This window comes from Antechinus flavipes, chromosome 3, assembly GCF_016432865.1.
Source record: "Antechinus flavipes isolate AdamAnt ecotype Samford, QLD, Australia chromosome 3, AdamAnt_v2, whole genome shotgun sequence".
In the NCBI taxonomy this organism is placed as follows: domain Eukaryota; kingdom Metazoa; phylum Chordata; class Mammalia; order Dasyuromorphia; family Dasyuridae; genus Antechinus; species Antechinus flavipes.
Genome location: NC_067400.1, coordinates 317,412,798 through 317,434,486, shown reverse-complemented (window position 1 = coordinate 317,434,486; position 21,689 = coordinate 317,412,798).

The window sequence follows — 21,689 nt, the reverse complement described above, 5'->3', positions numbered from 1 at the left end:
TTCTCTCATCCTTGTTTTCATTTACTCTTAGTTGCCTGCTGTGGAAAAGTCACCCTTTGGGTGATATTTACTAAGTTTCTTCACAAACCAGCTGATCTGAACCTGAACCAACTATAAATCTTTTATAGGCATAGTTTTGAGTTATTAGTAACTCATGGTAATGTTCATTTGCCTAAACAATCGATATGCCAAAATCAGAGCTCCTCCAAACTTTAATATTGTTTTAAAGCCTTCTATTGTCATTTTAGGCAAGTTTGTTCGCTCACCTAGAGCAAAATTATTGCCAAAATTTAAACACTGTTTGGGGTGATGTTAAGGACTTTGTAAGGTCAGAAGTATGCCATGTTCTTTTTCTTCTTTGGATGCAGTGGAGAAGATAAATTTTGTTTATCTTGAGCCGAGCCTTGGGTAGTATAAAATACTTTTTCTGCAGAGTGGTTTCAACATGAAAAATATTTTTCATGTAGTATGGTAAGTAATAATTTTAATATAAATGTGCATTCACTCATATGGATCTGACTAATCTGGGACTTTTACAGTAATTGTAACATTGACAGAGCAGTGTGATTCAGTAAAGAACATTGTCCAGACTTTGCAAGGAGCCTTGTTACTATTTCATGTTTATAGATTATAGTTTATTTCTAAAAATGACCAAATAGGTTCTGCTTAAATTTGGAGAACTATTCAGAGATTGCCTCAGTTTGTACATCTGTAAAATGATGGATTGAAATAGATGACTTGAAAAGGTCACACAGAGTCAGGGAATTTGAAGAGTTGGAAGGGACCTCAATACAAGTATCTAATCCAGGTAATCAAAGAAATTACCATTATATTACACCTGATAAATTGTAGTCATCTAGCTTATGCTTAAAAGCTGCCAAAGAGGGAAGTATCTTTCTCGTCTTTGGAATCAGGCCATTTTTGGACAGCTTTAATCATTGGAGATTTCTTCACTTGAGTCTCTTTGCTTTTTGCTCCTGATTCTGCCCTGGTGGGACCAGATCCCTTTGACAGCCTTTCAAACACTGGAGAACAGCTGTTGTATCTCTTCTCAACAGCCCCCTTTCCCTAAGTCTTTGTGTCTGCTTCAAGCTAAACATCCTTCACCTGATCCTCATAAAGCATGTTTCTTCCAACTCTAAAATCCTATGATGCTATTAAAAACATTTTGCTTTATTATGAGTTATCCAAAATAAGCCCCTACCCAAATAGAAATTAATAAGATTTCTTCTTTTTGCTTTTGAGTCATTAGATCAAAATTTAGATTCTTAATGTTGAGTGTTAAAACCTCTAAATGAAGTGCATCTGTTCTAGTGAAAAAATTCATGATAGATGTAAAAGAAACAAGAGACAGATAAATTTCTAAGATGTCTGAAAAAGGGCAAATTATTGCAAATACAAAATGTTACATCAAATATATTCACAAAATATGTGATAAGTTTTTTTGAGCAAAAATATGGATTGAGGGGATTAAGAGACAAGAATCCCAGAGGATAGGGAGATCTAGAAGAAGCCAGTAGAGATGTGCCAGCAATTAAAGACAGTGGCCATGGCCAAACCCCTCTGGATTGTTCAGCCTTAGAGTTTGGAGGCCAAATCACCCCAAAATGCTTAAAAGGGAATTGCTATGGGTTCTCTTATGAAACCAAAGGCAAGACTTATACAACTATTACCTACAGAGTTCTCAATTAAAAAGTTTTTAATGTATTTGTGCAATGTTTTTGAAGAGACATTCAGTATACTAAATGTTATTTAATAGCCTGTATAATATCTGTCCTATGTGTGTAGTGCTTTTAAGTTTTACATATTTTCTTTAACTTAACAATTTTGATAAATGAGTACTATAACTATCCATTTTACAGAAAGAAAATGAGGTTCAGGTTAGGTGATTTGCCTAATGCAGCTTGTCTCAGTTGCTTCTTAGAATATATGATAATAATCTATAGTTATATAATTATGTGAACGAGAGTCAGTTGAATGTGCATTGAATACTATCAATAGAACAATTTTTTTTTCAATAGTTAATAAAGCCTGGCATTTGTATAGCTTTAAGGTTTGCTAAGTGCTTCATACAGGATTTAATTTGAACCTTACCATAATTCTGTAAGCATTACAGGCACTCATCCCCATCTTATAGGTGGAGTAACTAGTTTCAGAGAAATGAAGTAATTTGCCCTGATCATATAATTTAACAAGTTTTGGAGGCATGTTTTGAAACCAGAATCCTATTGGTGATAGCACACTGCTGCAACAAAATGCTACTTTTTAGCTCTTGGTCCTGGTGTTTCACAAAGCATTAATACTTTAATGTGTTTGTCTTGTTGCTACAATTTAAGATCAGCCAGAAAAATGGTTTCTTGATATGTAGCTGCAGTACTCTTGTTGCTTTATTTCTTCCTAAAAGAGTTTAGCATTAACTATATGACACAAAGCTAGAAGCAACAGATATATCTGATTGTCAAAAGTTCAAGATCACCAGTAAATCTTGAAGCATCAGTTGTGGTTTTCACAAATTATGAAAGCCAGTGGGAGACTTTAACTGCGATAGAAAGGTAAAAGCATAGCAGATTTGAAAGCCTGGGGAAGAGGGGGGAGAAAGATGAGAAGGCAGTGGGACAGAAAAAATGCTGTTTCACGTTTATATGGAATTTAGGATAGGAAACTAGTCAAATTGTGAAAAGGGCGGGGGAAGAGCCACAAGCAGAGGGAAGGAAATGTGTATTTGTCAAGCCTTTACTAACATGTGCCAGGCTCTATGCTAAGTGCTTCACAAATATCTCATTTGATATCTTAACTATGAGAAGTTTGATGCTATTGTGCTCTCCCTTTTATAGTTGAAACTGAGGTAAAGTTAGTTAAGTGATTTGCCCTATCAAGGACACTATCAAAATCTGATGCTGGATTTGAACGCTGGATTTCCTGACTCCAGATCCTCCAATGTTTGTTCTTCTATGCCACCTAGTTCTTAATGAAGGACCATTTAGGGGAGGAGCAGATAATACCTGGTTATTAAAGAAACCCTCTTGGAAGTTAGAAGAAAATAGAAATGGGGAAGAAGTTTCTCAGGATCTTTTATACAGTTGGGTAGGGGAGTGGACTCAAATAGTAGCTGGTCTATTTGAAATTAGAAATTGAATTTTTTAGAAGGAATCTAATTATAGCCAGGGACTACAACATAAGCAATTGCTTCCCAAAGTGAAGAAATTTATGTTAATAGGAAAAACTGATGCTCCCCAAGAAAGGTCATTGTACTAATAATAGCAATGCAATAAATCCTTCCAAGAGTAGATTTTCCCCTGTGAGGCCATATAAATTGAGAGAGTCTTTAGTTATAACTTGGGTATCCAAAAGTAGTACCGACCTTTTAACTGTCCTCCTCCAGCCTGGAAGTTTCCCAGAATCACTGGTAAATTGCAGGCCTGGTGATGGTTTGCCTTTTCTGTTGGATGCTACACAAAGATCCTCTGGGATGGGTGGCAAGTGATTGTTTATCCTTTATGAATCGTTAGCCTCACAATAGCAAAAGTAAGCCCTTAACATTTTTCCCATTTCCCTTTTATTCAGTAAATTGGGTAGAGAAATGAGTCATTTTCTATTTTTTCAGACATCTCCACCCAGTCAGTGTATTGCATTAGATTGCATTTCCTTTCATTGGATCTTGTACTTGATTCTCGTGTGAAGTTTTACTCAAAGCAGTCCTCATCAACTGTATTTGAATTGTTTCTGAGCCTATGTAGTCTGTGGTGTGTTGTGCTTGATCTGAGGTTTGCAAACTACATTGTAGAAATAAGAGATTGTTTAGATATGACAGGCATAATCAGGGAATACTTGAAATGCTTATTACATGTTAAATTTGATACATCTAGGAATAAATGGGCCACAACAATGCTTTATTGCAGTCAGTACAGCTGTATCGTATTTGCAATATTTAAATACATATTGAAGGAATATCAGAACAACTTTTCCAACTGGAGGCAGGGGGATGACCCTCTGAAAGTCTCATTAGGGCCAAGGGCCTCTAGTTTTGCCTTTATAGGAAAGTACATATGGGGGGGAGTTGATTATTTTCAATCCAGTATATTGCTTATTTATTCTAGATAGATAATTCCAATTGCTGGAACAAATTATGAGCATTTTCTAGATTCAATTTTGAGAATTCCCCAAGTTCAATTAATAAACACTGTTGAATGTCCATCTTCTCTGACCCCTTATGTTTGGATATACCAGTAATGAGAATGCCAGTACAAATTTGTCAGAAAACTATGGAACTCCAATAGCAGAACTGCCAACAGTCATTCATTGGAGGCAGCATGGTGGAAGGGATGGAAGGCTGACTTTGGGAATCAAAAAGCCATCATTTCTGGTCATGACAATACATACTACATTGTGACCATGAGTAAATTATTTGTCACTTCCCTAGGATGTAGGCCATTCTGATTAAACCACAGATTTCTGATATAAAAGGGTGAGTTATGTACACCATGGAATCACAGCTCCAAATCAAAACAATCCCAGTAAGTCATAACTGAAAGCATTGGTATTCAGTTATTTTTATTTTCTTGGAGGATTCATGTGAATTTTTAATATTCTATCAGGTGATATTGTTACTCTAAAAAGTTTTATAAAAGTGTATTAAACGATCATTCCTATAGCCTCTATGTGAGTTCCCAAAAAACTATTCATCTAGGGTGGTTTTCCAATGATTAACAATTTAAAATGTAAAATTGAAAATTTGTTAGAGAACTTTGGGAAATGATAAAATTGGGGTTAGTGGAATGGAAAAAGGACTTTTTTCATGAAGAGGAACAGTAATTGATTCAGTTGCAAAGTCAGTAATAGATCAGGGTGGCCATGGAATACTGTTGGCCTCAGTGACATATTCTCTTCAGTAGTGGAAAGAGAATGGGGGCAGGGAAGATAAGTTCTGGGTACAGCTTTCTGCTACTGACATAACACGGAGCAATGGAAAGAAAACTGGATTTGAAATCTGAAGATCTACATTTAAATGCTGACAAACTTTCTAGGCTATAGTTTCTTCATCTGTAGAGGGACAGAGTTGGATTTAGTTAACTTCTGAAATCATTCCAGCTCTCAATCTCTGTGCCACAGCATGCCATGTTCCATTGTCATCCACAGCCCACTGACAACCCAGCTTGCCATGTTTGATCAAGGACCAAGGCCTGTATTAGCAGATTGATGTGCAAAGAAGCAGCATTCAAATAAAATGGAGCAAACAGAAAGGTCCTCTAATAAGATCCCTTTTCTGACATGCCATTCACTGCCATAATTTGAGTAAAAGTCCCTGCCACTTTACTTTTCTACAGAAAACTCTAGCTTGAATGTCTAGCTCACTGCCCTTTTTAGTTTACCCTCTTTCCATCCTAAGTTTAGGCTAAGTTATCTTATCAGTTCCCTAAGTTCTTGAAGTAGAAGCCTCAATCTAGGTCTCATTTAGATCTGCCTCCTTCAACATCAGTTTGGGACTCCTTATAACCACATGATTTTCACTTGGTCACTGTTGCCCGGGGATTGTCCAAAATATATAAATAGCTTTCTCTTAGTTCTGGCCACTAGGTTTTCCACCTCCATCTGCACATTAGGTTCCCTTGCTATTTTAATGCTCTTCTAGTGTACTCATGTGGGCTAATTGCTCAGCATCTCCATTCAATTGGGCCTCTCTTCCCTTCCTCTAAACCTAATGCGTAGATAGTTATATAACAAACTGGACAAGAACCACTATTAATTTTTCTTTTGCAATGATGCCATTAGCACATTGTAAGGTAACTCGCCTAGAAGTTGGGGATCTTGCCAGAATCTTGTTCCTTGATAAACAATATCATTATGAGTATAAAATCCATTGTCATATGTAGCCTTGGATAAATTGCCAGCCATATTTAATGGAAGACCTGTGATTTCCTCAGCAATGAAATTATTAACCTCATTCATAAGTTAGTACTTCAGTCTTAGGGAGTTGCCTGAGGTGTACTATTAGGTTCAATGATTTACCCATAGTGATACATTTAGTTATTCAGAGGCAGAAAAATCTTTAGAGACTTAAAAATTCATGGTTTTTCACTGAACTATTTCTGGACAAGGGTGCCAAGAAAATTAATTCAATACCTCAAGAATCTGGTATTTACCAGGATATGTGTATCCTGGACATAGCAACAATCCTTAGAACTTAACTTGCCAGATAGATCACTACTTTTTGTGATAGTCACAAATACAGTCCAGTAGTCAAAATGAAGATTAACATTTCAAATAAACCATAAAATCTGAACTTTTTGCATTTTGATGAAAGAAAATATACCTTTAAAAATAGTAATTTCTTGACTATTTTCCCTTCAGTCAACATCCATATATTACTTGGACACATATAAAAAGGACACTAAGACAAAAACGAAAGTTCTGCTCTTGAGCTTAATCTAAGGGGAGACAAATTTGTTTGTATATACATGTACATATTTAAATATGTGATGATTGAGATAAGGGGAAAGAGACTAGTAGCTGATATCAAAAAGTTGTATTTATGTTGAACCTTGCGGAAAACTAGAGATTCTTATCGTAGAACTATATTCCAGGCATGAGGGACAGCCAGTGCAAAAGCATTAGATAGGAGATGGGGTATATAAATTAATAGCAAGGATGATTTGACAGTAGTGAACATGAAGTAGAATAATATGTAATGAAACCAAAAAAGTTGAATACAAGCAAATATCTAAGGGTTTTGAACCAACAGGAACCACTGGAATTTATTGGGGAGAGTGGTAAAGTCAATTATACTTGTCCTCTAAGAAAATCAGCTTTGCAGCTGTGTGAAGAATAGATTAGAGGAGTAGGGAGAAACTTGACACAGGAGAACCCATTAGAAGGCATTGGAAATGATCCAAATGAGAAGTAGACATGAAACTGGGGTACTGGTTACATGAGAAAAAAATACATCCCAGAGATGTTATGAAGAAAGAAAAATTTTGCAACTGATAAACACTAGGTGAGTAAAAAATCAAGGATGCAAATCTGAGTGGAAGTATAGCAGAATTCTAGACAGAGGAGTAGTAATGATGATAGCTAATATTTATATAGTTCTTTAAGATTTATAAAGCACTTTACAAATAAATTATCTTATTTGATCCTCACCACAGGAAAAGTAGATGATAGTTCCAGTTTACACATGAGGAAACCGAGGCAGACAAAAGTGACTTGCCCAGGCTCACACAGCTAGTAAGAAGTGGGTTTGAACTCAAATCTTCTGACTCCAGGTCCAGCACTCTAGTTACTTTACCACCCGGCTATGTCGGGAGAAATAACTGTTCTGTCAACTTGTTGAATTTGAGATGCCTGTGAGGTATGCAGTTTGAAATATTCAAAAGTCTAATATAAAGGGGAGAAACACTAGAACTGGAGATGGTGATTTGGTGGCATCACCAAAGAGCATCTGGAGGTAGAAAAGGGGTATTTTCTCATTTGGGGCTGAATGTGGGGCACGTGCATGTATGGGATAGAATATAGATGGTGGGCCAGAAGAAGATCCTGAGAAGCAGATAGGGAGAGGAAATGATAGAACAGTCTCCAAAAGGCTGGAGAGCATAGTGGAGGACAGAGTGCTTTAATGTCAAATGCTGCAGAGAAGTAAAGGAGGAAGATTATTGAGAAATGAACATAAATTATTGGTTGGTAATTACCAATTTTAATTGAATGATATAATCAGAAGCCAGATTACAAAGAATTAAGGTTATAAGAAAGGTTACAGGAGAATCAGTCATTTTTGGTATGATCCACTGTGCTAGGTATTAGAGTTACTCGTTGTAGAAACCACAAATTTTTAAAAAGAAACTCCTTTTATTAAGAGTTTGAAAAATTAATGAGAAGTATAAAATGACAGGATCTTCAGATGGCAGAGACCTGGGCATAATTGCCAGCCTTAGAGAAAAGGGAAAAATTAATAAGGGAGAAATGGGACATTTGTGGTCTCTTGTCTATTCATAAAATTTGTAGTTGTCATTCTCTATATTCTTTTGTTTTCACTCGGTTACTTTGTGTTATTCCATATTTCATATTTTTGTAGCTCAATAATGTTCCATTATAGATGATACAGATCTGTTAAGGTTTTTTTCCCTCCTCTAATCTTTGTTTCATAGGTTGTTCCAGTTTTTTTCACTATTACAAATAAAACAGCTAAAATATTTTGACTAGATTGACCCTTTATAATGATTTATTTATGCTGAAGGCCTAGGAAAGAGATAATGAGATAAAGTATATGGTTAATTTTGTAATCTTCCACATTATTAAATTGTACTCCAAATAGATTGCACACAATTTATAGTTCTCCAAAAGGACATTTTGTTGTAATAGAAAGTTTAAAATTTGGAATAAGGAAGCCTGAGTTCAAGTTGAATGATCAATTTAAATGCCTAAAAAAAACCCAATAAACTACAAAATTATTCATAAAATGGACTAATGTATTTATCTGAGTCCTGGAAGGTAGATGATTTTCTATTCAAAAAATGGAAGGAATGATTGAGAGAAATATTTGATTACATTAAAAAAAGTTTATAATAAGAAAAATAGCAGTTTGGGGTAAACAATAAATGACAAAAAGTGACATCTAAAATGTATGAGGGTACTGTTAAAATATATAAAGATAACCCCACATCCCAATAAATATTCAAGGCATAGAAATAATTTTCAAAGGAAAAAATGTTAACCATTTGGGGAAAAGTCATTAACAGATTCAAATTAAAACAATTTTATACTACTAGCTCATGTCCATCTAATTGGGAAAAAAATGAATAAACCAATGCTTGTGAATTTCTTCAAATGCCTAGAATTCTGAAAAATAATATGGCAGCTAAAAGAACAAAAATAATCATACACTTTGGACCAATAGTTGAGAATAAATTCTAAATGTATAATCAATATCAACAAAGTTCCTACTCAAAAGATTTTCATGGAAATATTTGTAATTGTATAAAAGTAGAAGCATTCTAAATATCCAATAAAGGAATGATTAAATAGTGATTATCAACATAAAATACTAATGCAATTAATATAAGGAATATAAATCTGGAAAGATCTTTTTGAAGTAATGCAAAATGAAAAAAGCTGAGCCAGAAGAGCAAAACTAATATTGTGCTAATGACAAAAAGGGAAGGAAAATAAATGGAAATGAATAGATAATCTTGATAAAGTCTTGGCGTGATGCCAAGTTACATTTGATGGCTAGAAATTCATTTTATCTAAATGTTAGTAGTGGCAAAGCAAATTTTACATTGTTCTACTTTGGGCTAGACCTTTGATTTCACTGGTGTAGGTAATTCAAATACTTATTTCCTACCAACCAATTTTTATAGTCACAGAGATCAGAAAATTAAATCCTGAGAGGAAACTTCCATACTAAGTAAATTTAATAAATTCCATTATGTATTTTAGCCACTAATTTTGGCACTGCCATTCTATTTTAGTCCACAAATCATTAGCCCTAAATAATGCTGTTTTCCAATATCATTATTCCCCATATTTATTCTTCTCATACCCATAAAAGACAGAAAATTAATTTTGTTCCCTTTGAGAGAATTTAACCTCCTGAAAAGTTAATTGCCCATGCATTTGTAAAATAGTTATGAGATATAACATGTTATAATGGATAAGAGTGCCAGCCTCCAAGCCAAGAACTGGTTAAAATCTCACCTCTGACATTTTCTGCTTTTGTATGTCTTTGGACTAACCCATCATACATGACATCATACCACATACTATCATGTACCAGAAAACTCATCAGTGGAAAAGCTCATCATCCTGCAAGACCCAATGAACCTTTGCATCTCATCTTTATCCTCTGACCTTCAGAGAGGATCCTCTCATTGGAGTGAGGAACCATGGGCTCCAAGCCTTCCTTGAAGGAGAGGACTCCCAGGACAGTCATCATCTCATTTTCCACAGACTTCATTGCTTTTGGAGGGCTGTCATGCTCTGAACCAAGTACCTTCTTTCCCTTCCCCACCTCACTTTTAGTTTCTTTCTTATGTTATCTTTCCCCATTTAGATTGTGAGCTTCTTAAGGACAGGGACTATTGATTAACACAATTGCCTGCCATATAATAAATCTTTAGTAACTGGATGACAATTGACCAACTCACTTCTGATGAGAACATTCCCTTTACCAATGCAAGTCAATATTTGCTTTTCAATTAATTATCTTAAGAGTTACCTATTACACTGAGAAAGAAAGTGGCTTGAATTCAGATCTTTCTGATTCCTACCATCACCTTGCCTCTCAAGTTATGTTTGCTACGGTTATTTTTTGTAATTCATTTATTAAAAGATATAGACTTACATTCTAGCTCTAGTATTTATTACATTGCTGTGTGAGCTTAGCCAAATCAATTAACCTCAAGTCTTGAGGCCTTAGTTTCCCCATCTGTAAAATGAAGAGAGACTAAATGAACTCTAAGGTTCTAAATCCTATAGAATAAGATTTCTTTCCCCATAGTTCCATCAACATTGTTTTATGATTTTCACCATTTTTATCTATTTTATATGTAAATTTTTCAGCTTTAGAGAATTTGAATAATTTAATGTTTCTTCTGAAAATTGTTCATATCTTTGGATCAACTGGGAAATGGATATTACTTGTACAAATGTCAGAATTTTTTTTGTATGTCAGATTTTTATCAAATGTATTTATTTCAAATGTTTTTCCATCTAGTCTGTTTCCTTTTGGATATAATGTTCTTCAGTGTCCAATTTTTTTTTAATTTTTAACTGATTAAATTGTTTTATTTTCATTTTTTTCCATTTCATAATTTTTCTTGATTTTTGTTAATGATATAAGAACTTGACTAAAGTCAATTTTTCTTTAGTCCTTTTGTTTAAGTCTCTTGGCGACAACATAGAGCAGTTGACTTAGAATCAGGATGACATGAATTCAAATCCCTCCTTAGCCACTTAACTGTGTAATTCAGTCATTTAACCTCTGTGTGCTTCAGTTTCCTCCTCTGTAAAATGGGGATCATAATGTTTACCTCCTCTGGTGGTTGTGAGGATTAAATAAGATATCATAAAGTGCTTTGCAAACCTTAAAGTGCTACATAAATTTTTTTATCATTATCATCTAGATATACAGTCATGTCAACTGAAAATAGACATGTTTTAGATTCATGATTACTGTTTCTTATTATTGTTCATTTTTTATATCTTATTAGTCTTAATGTCTGAAAGTATATGTTAAATAGTAATGATAGCTATGAACAAAACTACTCTATGTCTCTTACAATGGAAATGAGTCTTTTCTCCATTGCATTTAATCTTAGCTCTTAATTTCAAATACTTTTTGAATTACATTATCATATAATAATTACATAAAAGAAAATCTTTTTATTCTTCTATCACATTTTAATATAAATATATTCTCTCATATTAAAACCTTTTTCTGCATCCATTGATAAAATTTTAATGATTTTTGTTGAAATGCTTTATTATATTTGCAGCCATTCTTGCATTCCTGGCATAAATCCTACATCGCCATAATGAATTTATACGTATATAAATAATGCACATATATTACTGTATCCTATTTGTCAGCATAATTTTAAATATTTTTACATCAATTGTTATTAAGGTGATTGGTCTGTACTTCTTTATCAAGCTTACCTTTAATTGATTGGGGAATCAAATTATATTTTCCAAATGGAAAAAATTGTGTAACATAACATATTTCTCTCTATTTAGAAATAATTTATGTAATAAAGGGATTACATGTTTTCTGAAGGTTTAGAATAGTTTGCTTATAAAGCCAATTGATTGTGGTGCTTTTTTTTTTTTTTTACAGGGCTGTTTATTAATGGCCTGTCTAATTTCCTCTTTCTGAAATTGATCTGTTTAGGTTACTCATTTCCCATTTAAAATTTTGTATATTTTATGTTTCTAAAAATATTCAATCTTTAAATTTTTGAATGTATTAGCATTATGTTGTTCATAATAATATAATATTTCTAATTCTGTATTTTATATAATATTTTTCATTTTTTATTTTAAAAATTGGGTTTTTTTTAAGTTAAATTTGCCAATTATCCATTTTATTATTCTTTTAAAATATTTAACTATGTGGTTTTACTTATTTCAAATGTCCTTTGTTTTTCCATTTTAATCATTTTTGCCTTGTCATAATAGTTTCCTTTTTGTTTTCATTTAGTACATTTAAATTTCTTTTTATCCCTTAAATACAAGCTTGATTATTGTTTCTCTGTTTGCTTAGTTATAAGAATCCATTGCTATATATTTGCTTCAATAATTCATGGCCTGCAGCCCATACATTTTGTGATATAGTATTTTATTTGTGTTGTCATTAGTGAAGTAACTTATTACTATTTTAAAATTTATTCTTTGACCTACGTGTTGTTTAATAAATTATTTTTCTGATTCCCATGTAACCTTATAAATTTTGATGCTACTGTTGTTTACTTCTAGTTTTATTGTCTGTGGGTCTATAAATGTAGTATTTAAAAACCTCTGTCTTCTAAATGTATTTAGGAGTGATCTAAGGGCATGATCAATTTTTGTGAACATTCCATGGAAAAAAAATGCATATTCCTTGTGTATTCTATTAAGTTATTTCCATATATATATAATACATATATGTATATATATTAAATCCAGTTTGTTCAACATCCTTTTCAAGTCTAAAACTTTTCTTATTTATCCTCTTGTTCAAAATTTATTATTGATAAATTGATAGCTTGAATTAATTTCTTCTTATCAACAATTGAACTTCTTCTTTATAGATATAATTTCTATGCTACTTGGTTTCCATGTAATCTAAGTCATTGCGACTTCATTTTCAAAAGTACCTTTAAAATAGTACAATTTCCTTTTTTTTCTATTAATACTTTCTAACGTGAATATCAAAACCATTCCCAATTTTTCTTAGTTAGCCAATATCTTGTAAATTTTAATCCATTTTTCACTTTAAATTTTTATATATACTTTTGTATTAGTTCCCATAGATAACATATTGATTATATTTTTTAGGCTATCATATGATGTTTTTTCTTTTCATGGGATACTAATAGACACTAAAGTGATACAGTGGATAACTCATTGGAGTAGATAACTCGTTGCACCTGGAGTCAGGAAGACCTGAGTTCAAATCCTATCTCAAACACTTACTAGTTGTATGACCCTGAGTATGTCACTAAACCTCTGTCTGCCTCAGTTTCCTCACCTACAAAATGTGGTTAATGATAGTACCTACCTATCAGTGTTGTTGTAAGAATCAAATGAGATTAAAAAAACATAATTTGCTTTACAAATCCTTAAAGTATAAGGTAAATGCAAGTTATTATCAGTTCCAATTTATTTTTGTTATTTGGTTGGTCATAAAGTAATAGCACATTTATTTTGTTTCTATTATTAAATTTGATGAAAGATCATTATATAGAATTCCAAAATTTATGCTATTAGCACTATAAATATCTTTAAGACTCAATTCTTCACCCTCTCTAATAGTAAAAGTTTTGCCATCACCAGCACCTTAATTTACTTGTCTTTTATTTTTTGTCATTCTTGTTTAATAATCTATTCTAATTTAAATATTTGTTTATAGTCGTGTCCACCTCTTCATGATCCTATCTTGGCATACTGGAGTGATTTGTCATTTCTTCCTCCAGTTCATTTTACAGATGAGGAAACTGAGGCAAACAGGATTAAGTGACTCACCCAGGGTTACAGTAAATGTCTGAAGCCAGATTTGAATTCAAGACAGGAATTCAAGAATTCTTGACTCCAGGTCTGGCCCTTTAATCACTGTTCCAACTATCTGCCTTAGCAATTATGAATATGAATAGACATATGTAATATACAATACTTTATATCTATTTGTCATTTTTTTCCCCAAGCCCATTTTTAATCATTCAGTAATTTAATAAATTGCTTTTTGTTAGACATATTTGAAATATAGATATCATTCTGAATCCTCAGATATTTAGTTACTTCTTCATTTTATTACCAAAGCTTCTTCTGAAATGTTTTATTTTTATCCATGTACTAAGGGGATAACCAACAAATTTCAATACTTTATTTTGACATAGAATGATTAGATTTGTTAGAAAACTAATTTTGGGTTTTAGGGTCATATTTTGAAATTCAAGATACATAACATGTTCCATGCTCCAATTTTCCCATAATTTATAAGTCCTATAGAAAAATCTAATGAATTTTTTTGATAAGTGGCATCTTCCTTCTATTTGAAGAATTTTTTCCTTTTGTTAGTGGTGATTCAGCAGACATTTACTAAGCACAAAATATGTGCAAGTGCCAGGGAAATACAAAAAACAAAAATCATTCCTTGCTCTCAAGAAGCTTATATTCTATTGGAAGAACAGAACATATACATAAATCTTGTGGCAGGAGAAAGAACAAAATAGGAATGGAATGGTATAAAGGAGAGTGTTCATGGAGGAAATGGCAAAATCTTAAGGAAAATAAAAATACTAGAAAGAGGAGGAAATGAAAAGGGAATGAAAAATCTGAAATTATCAATTGTGAGTGGAGAGAAGTAGGGTAGATACAAGACATTTTATGTAGATAAAATCAAGACTTAGCAATAATAGACTAGATTATAGAAGTTGTAATGGAGAGATGAGAAAGAGAAAAAAATCAAGGATAACTACAAAGTTATAAATTTTGGCCAATTGGAGATCAGCAGTTGCCCTCAACAGAAATAGATCATTTTAGAGGAAATTAGGGATTCTGTGTTGCGTATGCTGAGTTTGAGATACTAATGGAAGATCTAGGAACCATACCTCAGGTCTTTCACAAAAGACTTGGTAATCATCTATGAAAAGATACTCTTTTAATACATGTTGCTAAAGAGATTACCAAGAGAAAGTAGAGAGAGAAGAGGATCCAAGATAAAGCTTTAATATCCAAACCCATGGGATAGTAGGAGGGTAATGATATCTAGCAAAGGAGGTGGGTGGTAGACAATGATGTCAAATTCAAATAGAAAATGGATCTCTGCTGATGACATACAAACAGAAATTAACATTATGTTGTATTTTTATTCTGGATAATATGGGACTCAAATGTGAAATACCTTTGCTGTAAAGTGTTTTCAGGCAGAGATTAGACAAATCACAAGAAAACTGTCATAGAAGGGGTGACTAATGGCATCAAAGCTGCAAAAAGGTAAAGAAAAATAAGAATGGAGAAAAGCCCATTAAATTTAGCAGGAAAGAAATTGTAGGTAACCTATAGTTTCAGCAGTGGGGTGGAGTTGGATAAATGATCAGACTGCAAGTAGATGGTGGTGTGGAGAGAGCACCAGGCCTAAAGTCAGGAAAATTCTTCATGAATTCAAATCCAACCTCAGAACTTCCTAGCTGTGTGAGCCTGGGCAAGCCATTTAACCCTGTTGACCTCAGCTTCCTCATCTGTAAAATGAGCTGGAAAAGGAAATGGCAAACCATGCCATTACCAGATAAGAAAACTCCAAGTGGGATCAAGAAGTGTTGGACATGACTGAAATAACTGAAGAACAAGCAAGGGATCTAGGAGGCAGTGAATGAATTGTTTTTCCTTAAGGGTTAAGCTGGAAAAGAGAGGAAAGATATAACAGCTTGAGGGGATGATAAGTAATTTTTTTAGCGATGGAAAATAAACAATTCAACCAAGATATTGAAGGAAGGAAAGAGAAGGGAAAGAAGATAAGAAGGAAGGGGGAAGTAAAAAGGAAAAGGGGGAAAGAGTAAAGGGGAGGTCAATCAAACACCTTTCAAATTATAGAGCTAGGGGAAAATGATCACGAAATTCATCTGGAGGGGGGAAAAAGGTCAAAAATCTCAAGTGAAATAATGGAAAGGGGAAAAAAAGTAGGAAGAAGGCCTAGCAGTATCAGATCTCAAACTATACTACAAAGCAGTAGTCATCAAGACAATTTGGGTACTGGTTTAAAAGTTGGTCAATCAATGAAAAAAATTAAGTACACAGCATATAGAAGCAAATGAAGCTTGTAGTATAATGTTTGATAAACCTAAAGACTATCTACTGAGGTCTTTGGATTTATTTAATTAAAAATTGCTAGGAACACTGGAAAGCAGTGTGACAAATTGAATCATTTATCAAGAAAAGCTCTAATATGTATCTTAGCCATAAAGTCTGATAGAATAAAAAAAATTAATGAAACAAGGAAGAAATTGCCTTTCAGATCTATAACTGGGAAAGAATTCATGAAAAAATGATAGAGGATAACAGAAGATAAAATGAAAAATTAAATTATATAAAATTACAATTTTTGCACAAAAACAATACAGTTAAGATTAGAAGGGAAACAGTTAACTGAAGAAAAAATCTTTACTGTAAATTTCTTTGATAAAACCTCATTTCCAAGATAAAGAAAGAACTAATCCAAATTTATACTCGTCAGAGCCATTTTCCAGTTAATAAATGGTCAAAGGATATGAACAGGCAATTTTCTTTTTTTTTAATAACTTTTTATTGACAGAACCCATGCCAGGGTAATTTTTTACAGCATTATCCCTTCTGTTCCGATTTTTCCCCTCCCTCCCTTCACCCCCTCCCCTAGAGGGTAAGCAGTCCTGTACATGTTAAATAGGTTACAATATATCCTAGATACAATATATGGGTGCAGAATTGAACAGTTCTCTTGTTGCAAAGGGAGAATTGGATTCAGAAGGTATAAATAACCCGGGAAGAAAAACAAAAATGCAAATAGTTCACATTCCTTTCCGAGTTGAAGAGACAATTCTCAAGATAAAATATCCAATCCATCAAAAGCCAAATGAAAAAAATTAAAATAAATCTGAAGTTATATCTCAGATCCATCAGAGAAGTAAAATTAAAAAAAAAAAAAAAAGCAAAATGACAAAGGTTGGTGAGGTTGAGGAAAAACAAACTGTTGGTGGAGCTATTGATTGGTATAATCATTGAGAGAGTAAACTCTACCTAAAAAGTTAGCAAACTGTACACACTCTTTAACCTCATGATATTCCTGTAACCCCAAAGAGATCAAAGAAAGAAGAAAAGGACGCATGTGGATTAAAAAAAATATGCCAGCTCTTTTTTTGTGATGGCAAAGTACTGGAAACTAAGAGGATTAAGACATCAATTAAGGAATGACTTTATTAAAGGAATGTAATGAAATACTATTGTACTATAAGAACTGAGAAGACTCATATAAACTGTTGCAGATTAAAGTAAGCAGAACCAGAGAACTACTTATACAATAATAAAAACACTATAAAAAGAAGCAGTTTTGAAATATTTGAGATTTCTGGTCAATTCAGCTATGATTCTAGACAACTGATAATGAAGAACGTTACCTACCTATTGACAAGAGCTGATATACTCAATTTGCAGACATACATCTTTGAATATTGGCAATGTGGGAATATACTTGATAATGCATTTTTTTTTTTACAAAGAAGGAGAGAAGTAGAAAGTAGAAGGGGTAGAAAAATACTTAATAGCTTAAAAAATTTAAAAGACATGGCTAGTTAAGGTGTGTGTGTGTGGGGGGGGGTACAACTTCTTTTCAGAAGTGATTCTCAAAGTGTGGTCCAAAGAATCCTGTGAGTTTCTAAAACCTTTTCAGAGGTTCTACAAATTTAAAATAAGTTTTTGTTTCTATTTCTAATTAGTTTTAAATATCTGTAAATATAACCCACATAAAAACTCTTTGAATAGATCTTTAACAATTGTTTTATTAGTATAAAGATACTGAGAACAAAAGTTTGAGAATCACTGCCATAAAAAGATGTTATAGGCACTATATAGCACAGTGGATAGAATGCTGGGTCTAGAGTTAGGAAGACTTGAATTCAAACCTGACACTGGCTATGAGCCTTGGAATCCACCTGGTAAGATTGTTCTGAAGTCCAAATAAGATAATATCTAAAAAGTGTTTGTTAACACAGCATCTGGCACAGAATTGGTGCCATAGAAATGCTTCTTCTCTTCCTGCCTCCCATTCTCCATCACTTCAGAAAATCAGCAAAAAGGAAATAAAAATGGGAAGGGGTCTGGAGATCTATTAGATTCAAACTTTTTCATCCTATCTACATTTTAAATTTTTTTAATTAATAAGTATTTTCTACCCCTTCTACCTCCTACCCCTCCCCATCTTTGTTTTTTGTTTTTAATTATAACTTTTTATTGACAGAACCCATGCCAGGGTGATTTTTTATCCCTTCACTCACTTCTGTTCCGACTTTTCCCCTCCCTCCCTCCATCCCCTCCCCCAGGTGGCAAGCAGTCCTTTACATGTTAAATAGGTTATAGTATATCCTAGATACAATATATGTGTGCAGTTTTCTTGTTGCAAAAGGAGAACTGGATTCAGAAGGTAGAAATAACCCGGGAAGAAAGACGAAAATGCAAACAGTTTACATTCATTTCCCAGTGTTCTTTCTTTGCCTCTCCCTATCTTTGTAAAAAATATGCATTATCAAGTATATTCCCACATTGCTGATATTCAATATGTCTGCAAATTGAGTATATCATTCTCTGTCAATAGGTAGATAACATTCTTCATTATCAGTTGTCTGAAATCATAGCTAAAGTGACCAGAGATATCAAATATTTCAGATCTAGCGTAAAACACACTGAAACAATTTAAATTTAAATTTAAAAATGAAGTAAGGGTCATTTATATTAAGCAGACTTTAATAGCTAGCTATCATTTTCTTGGACTAGAGAATATATAATCTATGGAAAAGGGCAAGTGGTAGAATACTGAGGTGTGGCTTACTTGTATCAATAAGATAAGACAAGGATTATTTTAAAATATTTAAACTAAACTGGCTTTTAAGCAATTAAGAATAAATGTTTTCATCATAAAGCACTGAAGACCCAGCTGAGATAACTGTTGTGAACTCACTTGGGAGATAGTTGACTTCCTCTGTAAGTGTTCAGAACAAGTAGAGAAGGTAGAAATGATTCATTGTAGAGGACTAGGGGAGTGTAAATGATAGATAGTAGGACTATCCCACCCTGGTTAAAAAAAAATAATAAAATATTTAAAAATAGGAAAATGAGGAAAATATTAATACCATACTTTGTTTCAGCCACAAATCTGCCAGAAATAATTTTAATTTAACAATCTATAAACAAAAATTTCTAGTCTAGAGAAATGTCCAAAATGGCATGGCCCTCCCCTTGCTGCATATTTTTCAATGACTCTATTCCAGTTCAGTGGACTGGGAACCTCTGGTGTGAGGGCTTACCAAGTCCTTTTCTGAGACTTCTGGTGACTACCTGGCATTTAACTGTTACCAGTGGCTCCAAACAACTGTAGCATGCCCAGTAGCCACATCCTGGTAAACCAGGTGGGCTAAACCAAGTTGAGGATAACAAATGGGCCTCAAATCATTTGAGGAACTAGAAGGGTGTCTCCCCCAAGCAAGTGAAGACTTCCCCCAGTGGAATGGGCAGATGAGAACATTTTGTTCCAATGGCTATGAAGGCACCTGAAGTGGGCTATGTGGAGCATTTAGAGTTTGGTCATCCCAAATGCAACCCAGGACATCACCAGACTTCTTGATTTTTGTCTTGCTGCTGAACTTTGATAATTCTGGGGGCACGAAGCTGATAACTATACAATTCTGTTTCTCAAATTCAATACACACGAGTCAAGATAGCACCCATGATATCATTGATTATCTTCAAAAACAAAGGAAAATTACATTCCAAGATGATGTGAGATAACATGTATGGGAAACTCAAACAAGGAAAATATTATTGTATATTGAAACAGTTTAGAGTTAACATTCCAGGATAGTCATTAATTTCTACACCATTTGTCTTCTCTCTCATTTTCATATCTTATATTCACTTTTCAACTCTTTGGAACTGCTGATCTTTTTATATAACTGATACTACCAATCCCAAGATACTACCAATACTTTCTTAATCTCCAAGTTGGATGGTCTTTTCCCATTCCTTATGCTTATTGACTCCCTGCAGCATCTGAGCATCCCTTCCTCTTAGACACCCTCTCCTTCCTGGATTTTATGACCTTTTTCCAGACTCTATTTCTATTTGGATAAACCGTAACTGGTCAACTTGTACTTGCCTAATGTCTGAATGTGCCCCGGAGCTTTGTCCTGGTTCCTGCATTTTTTTGTGCCACATTGTGGCCAACACAAAAATCTAGTCTTTCTACTGATCAATCTTGACTCTAGAGGATTGATAAAATGTATTTTTCTTCTCATTTAGACATGCTAGACTATGGAAGTATAAGGCTGCCTTTGCCCATATCTAGTTTGTAACTTTTTCTTGGGGACAAGAGAGGATTCTATTGAAAAGACAATAAAAGATTAAAGAAATACTTGGCCCAAGTGAGCAGTTTTTCTCCTTGGAGAAGTGGACTATGCTAAGCACTTTTATTATATTCTTATATTTATATATTCTTATAGATTTACATATTATAAGTGAACATATAAATTTATATATTATTATAAATATTATATCTTCTTTTATCCTCACAATGATTCTAGGCAGGCACTATCATTATTTCTATTTTAAGACATTTATAATGTACTTCTCATCCTCAAGTTAAAATAAGTCAAATTTGAACTTGAGTCTTCTTGACTCCTCAGAGAAAGACTGAGGAGAGCCCTCATTTGGAGGGCTTTCCCCACTTAAGTTTAAATAGAGAGAGAACTATCATTATTTACTTGGTATACGCTAATAGAATTGCAAGCACATTTCCTAAGAAGAAATAATAACCTCTACAGGATGGCCTTATAGTACCAAATTTATTCAATGATAGCAAATTTGAAAATGCTGCTAGTTATTTTTAAGAGTGGTTACCTTCCATGTAAGAATAATCAGATTAGTTTAGGTGAAGATTTAAAGCACTACCAGATACAATTTTTAGCTAGATTTTTTTTTCCTTTCTAGCATGAGATGCTGGCATGCTTAAATGCAATAGGTTATTTTTAATTCTTCCTACTCCATCACTGTCATAGAGATCCTAGTTCCCATGAAGAAAATCTCAAAAAGAGACATAACAACTCAGCTCATTGTGAAATAGACTATTTATCCTGATTGCCCTTTTCTCCATTGTCTGTAGGTTGTACAACTGGAAGGGACCTTAGAGTTCACTTAGAGATAGTTAGAAAGTTTAAAAAAAAAAAAAAGAGAGAAAATAAGGTCCACAAAGGTTATCACTTGGTCAGTTTCAGAGAGTAAGCAAAATAATAGCTAATATTTATACAGTACTTTAAGGCTGGCAAAGTGCTTTACTAAGTTCTCATTTGATCATCACAGCAACTCTGTGAGGTAAGTTTTGTTATCATCTAGTAAGTTTGTGTCTGAATATAGATTCAAACACAGATCCTTTTATTCCAAAATCTATAATTCTTTCCACAACTCCAAGTATAACCTGTCCCTTCCCTCATATACTTAGAAACTTATTAAGTGGGTAAATGGGCTGTTACCACAACTCTAAGGGGCAGCCCTAAATACCTTGTGCTCTGTTAGCACATCAGCCAGAGAACAAGCTTCTCTGGGTCCCAGGCTCCTGAACTATAACCTTAGGGTGTTGGATAACACAGCCTCCTAAGCCAGTGTTTTTGTTTCATCGGTAGAATGGGAATAATATTTGCAACAGAATCAAGATTTCAAAGTTAGATCTAGTCCAGCTCCTACTTGATGTAAAAACCCTCTCAACC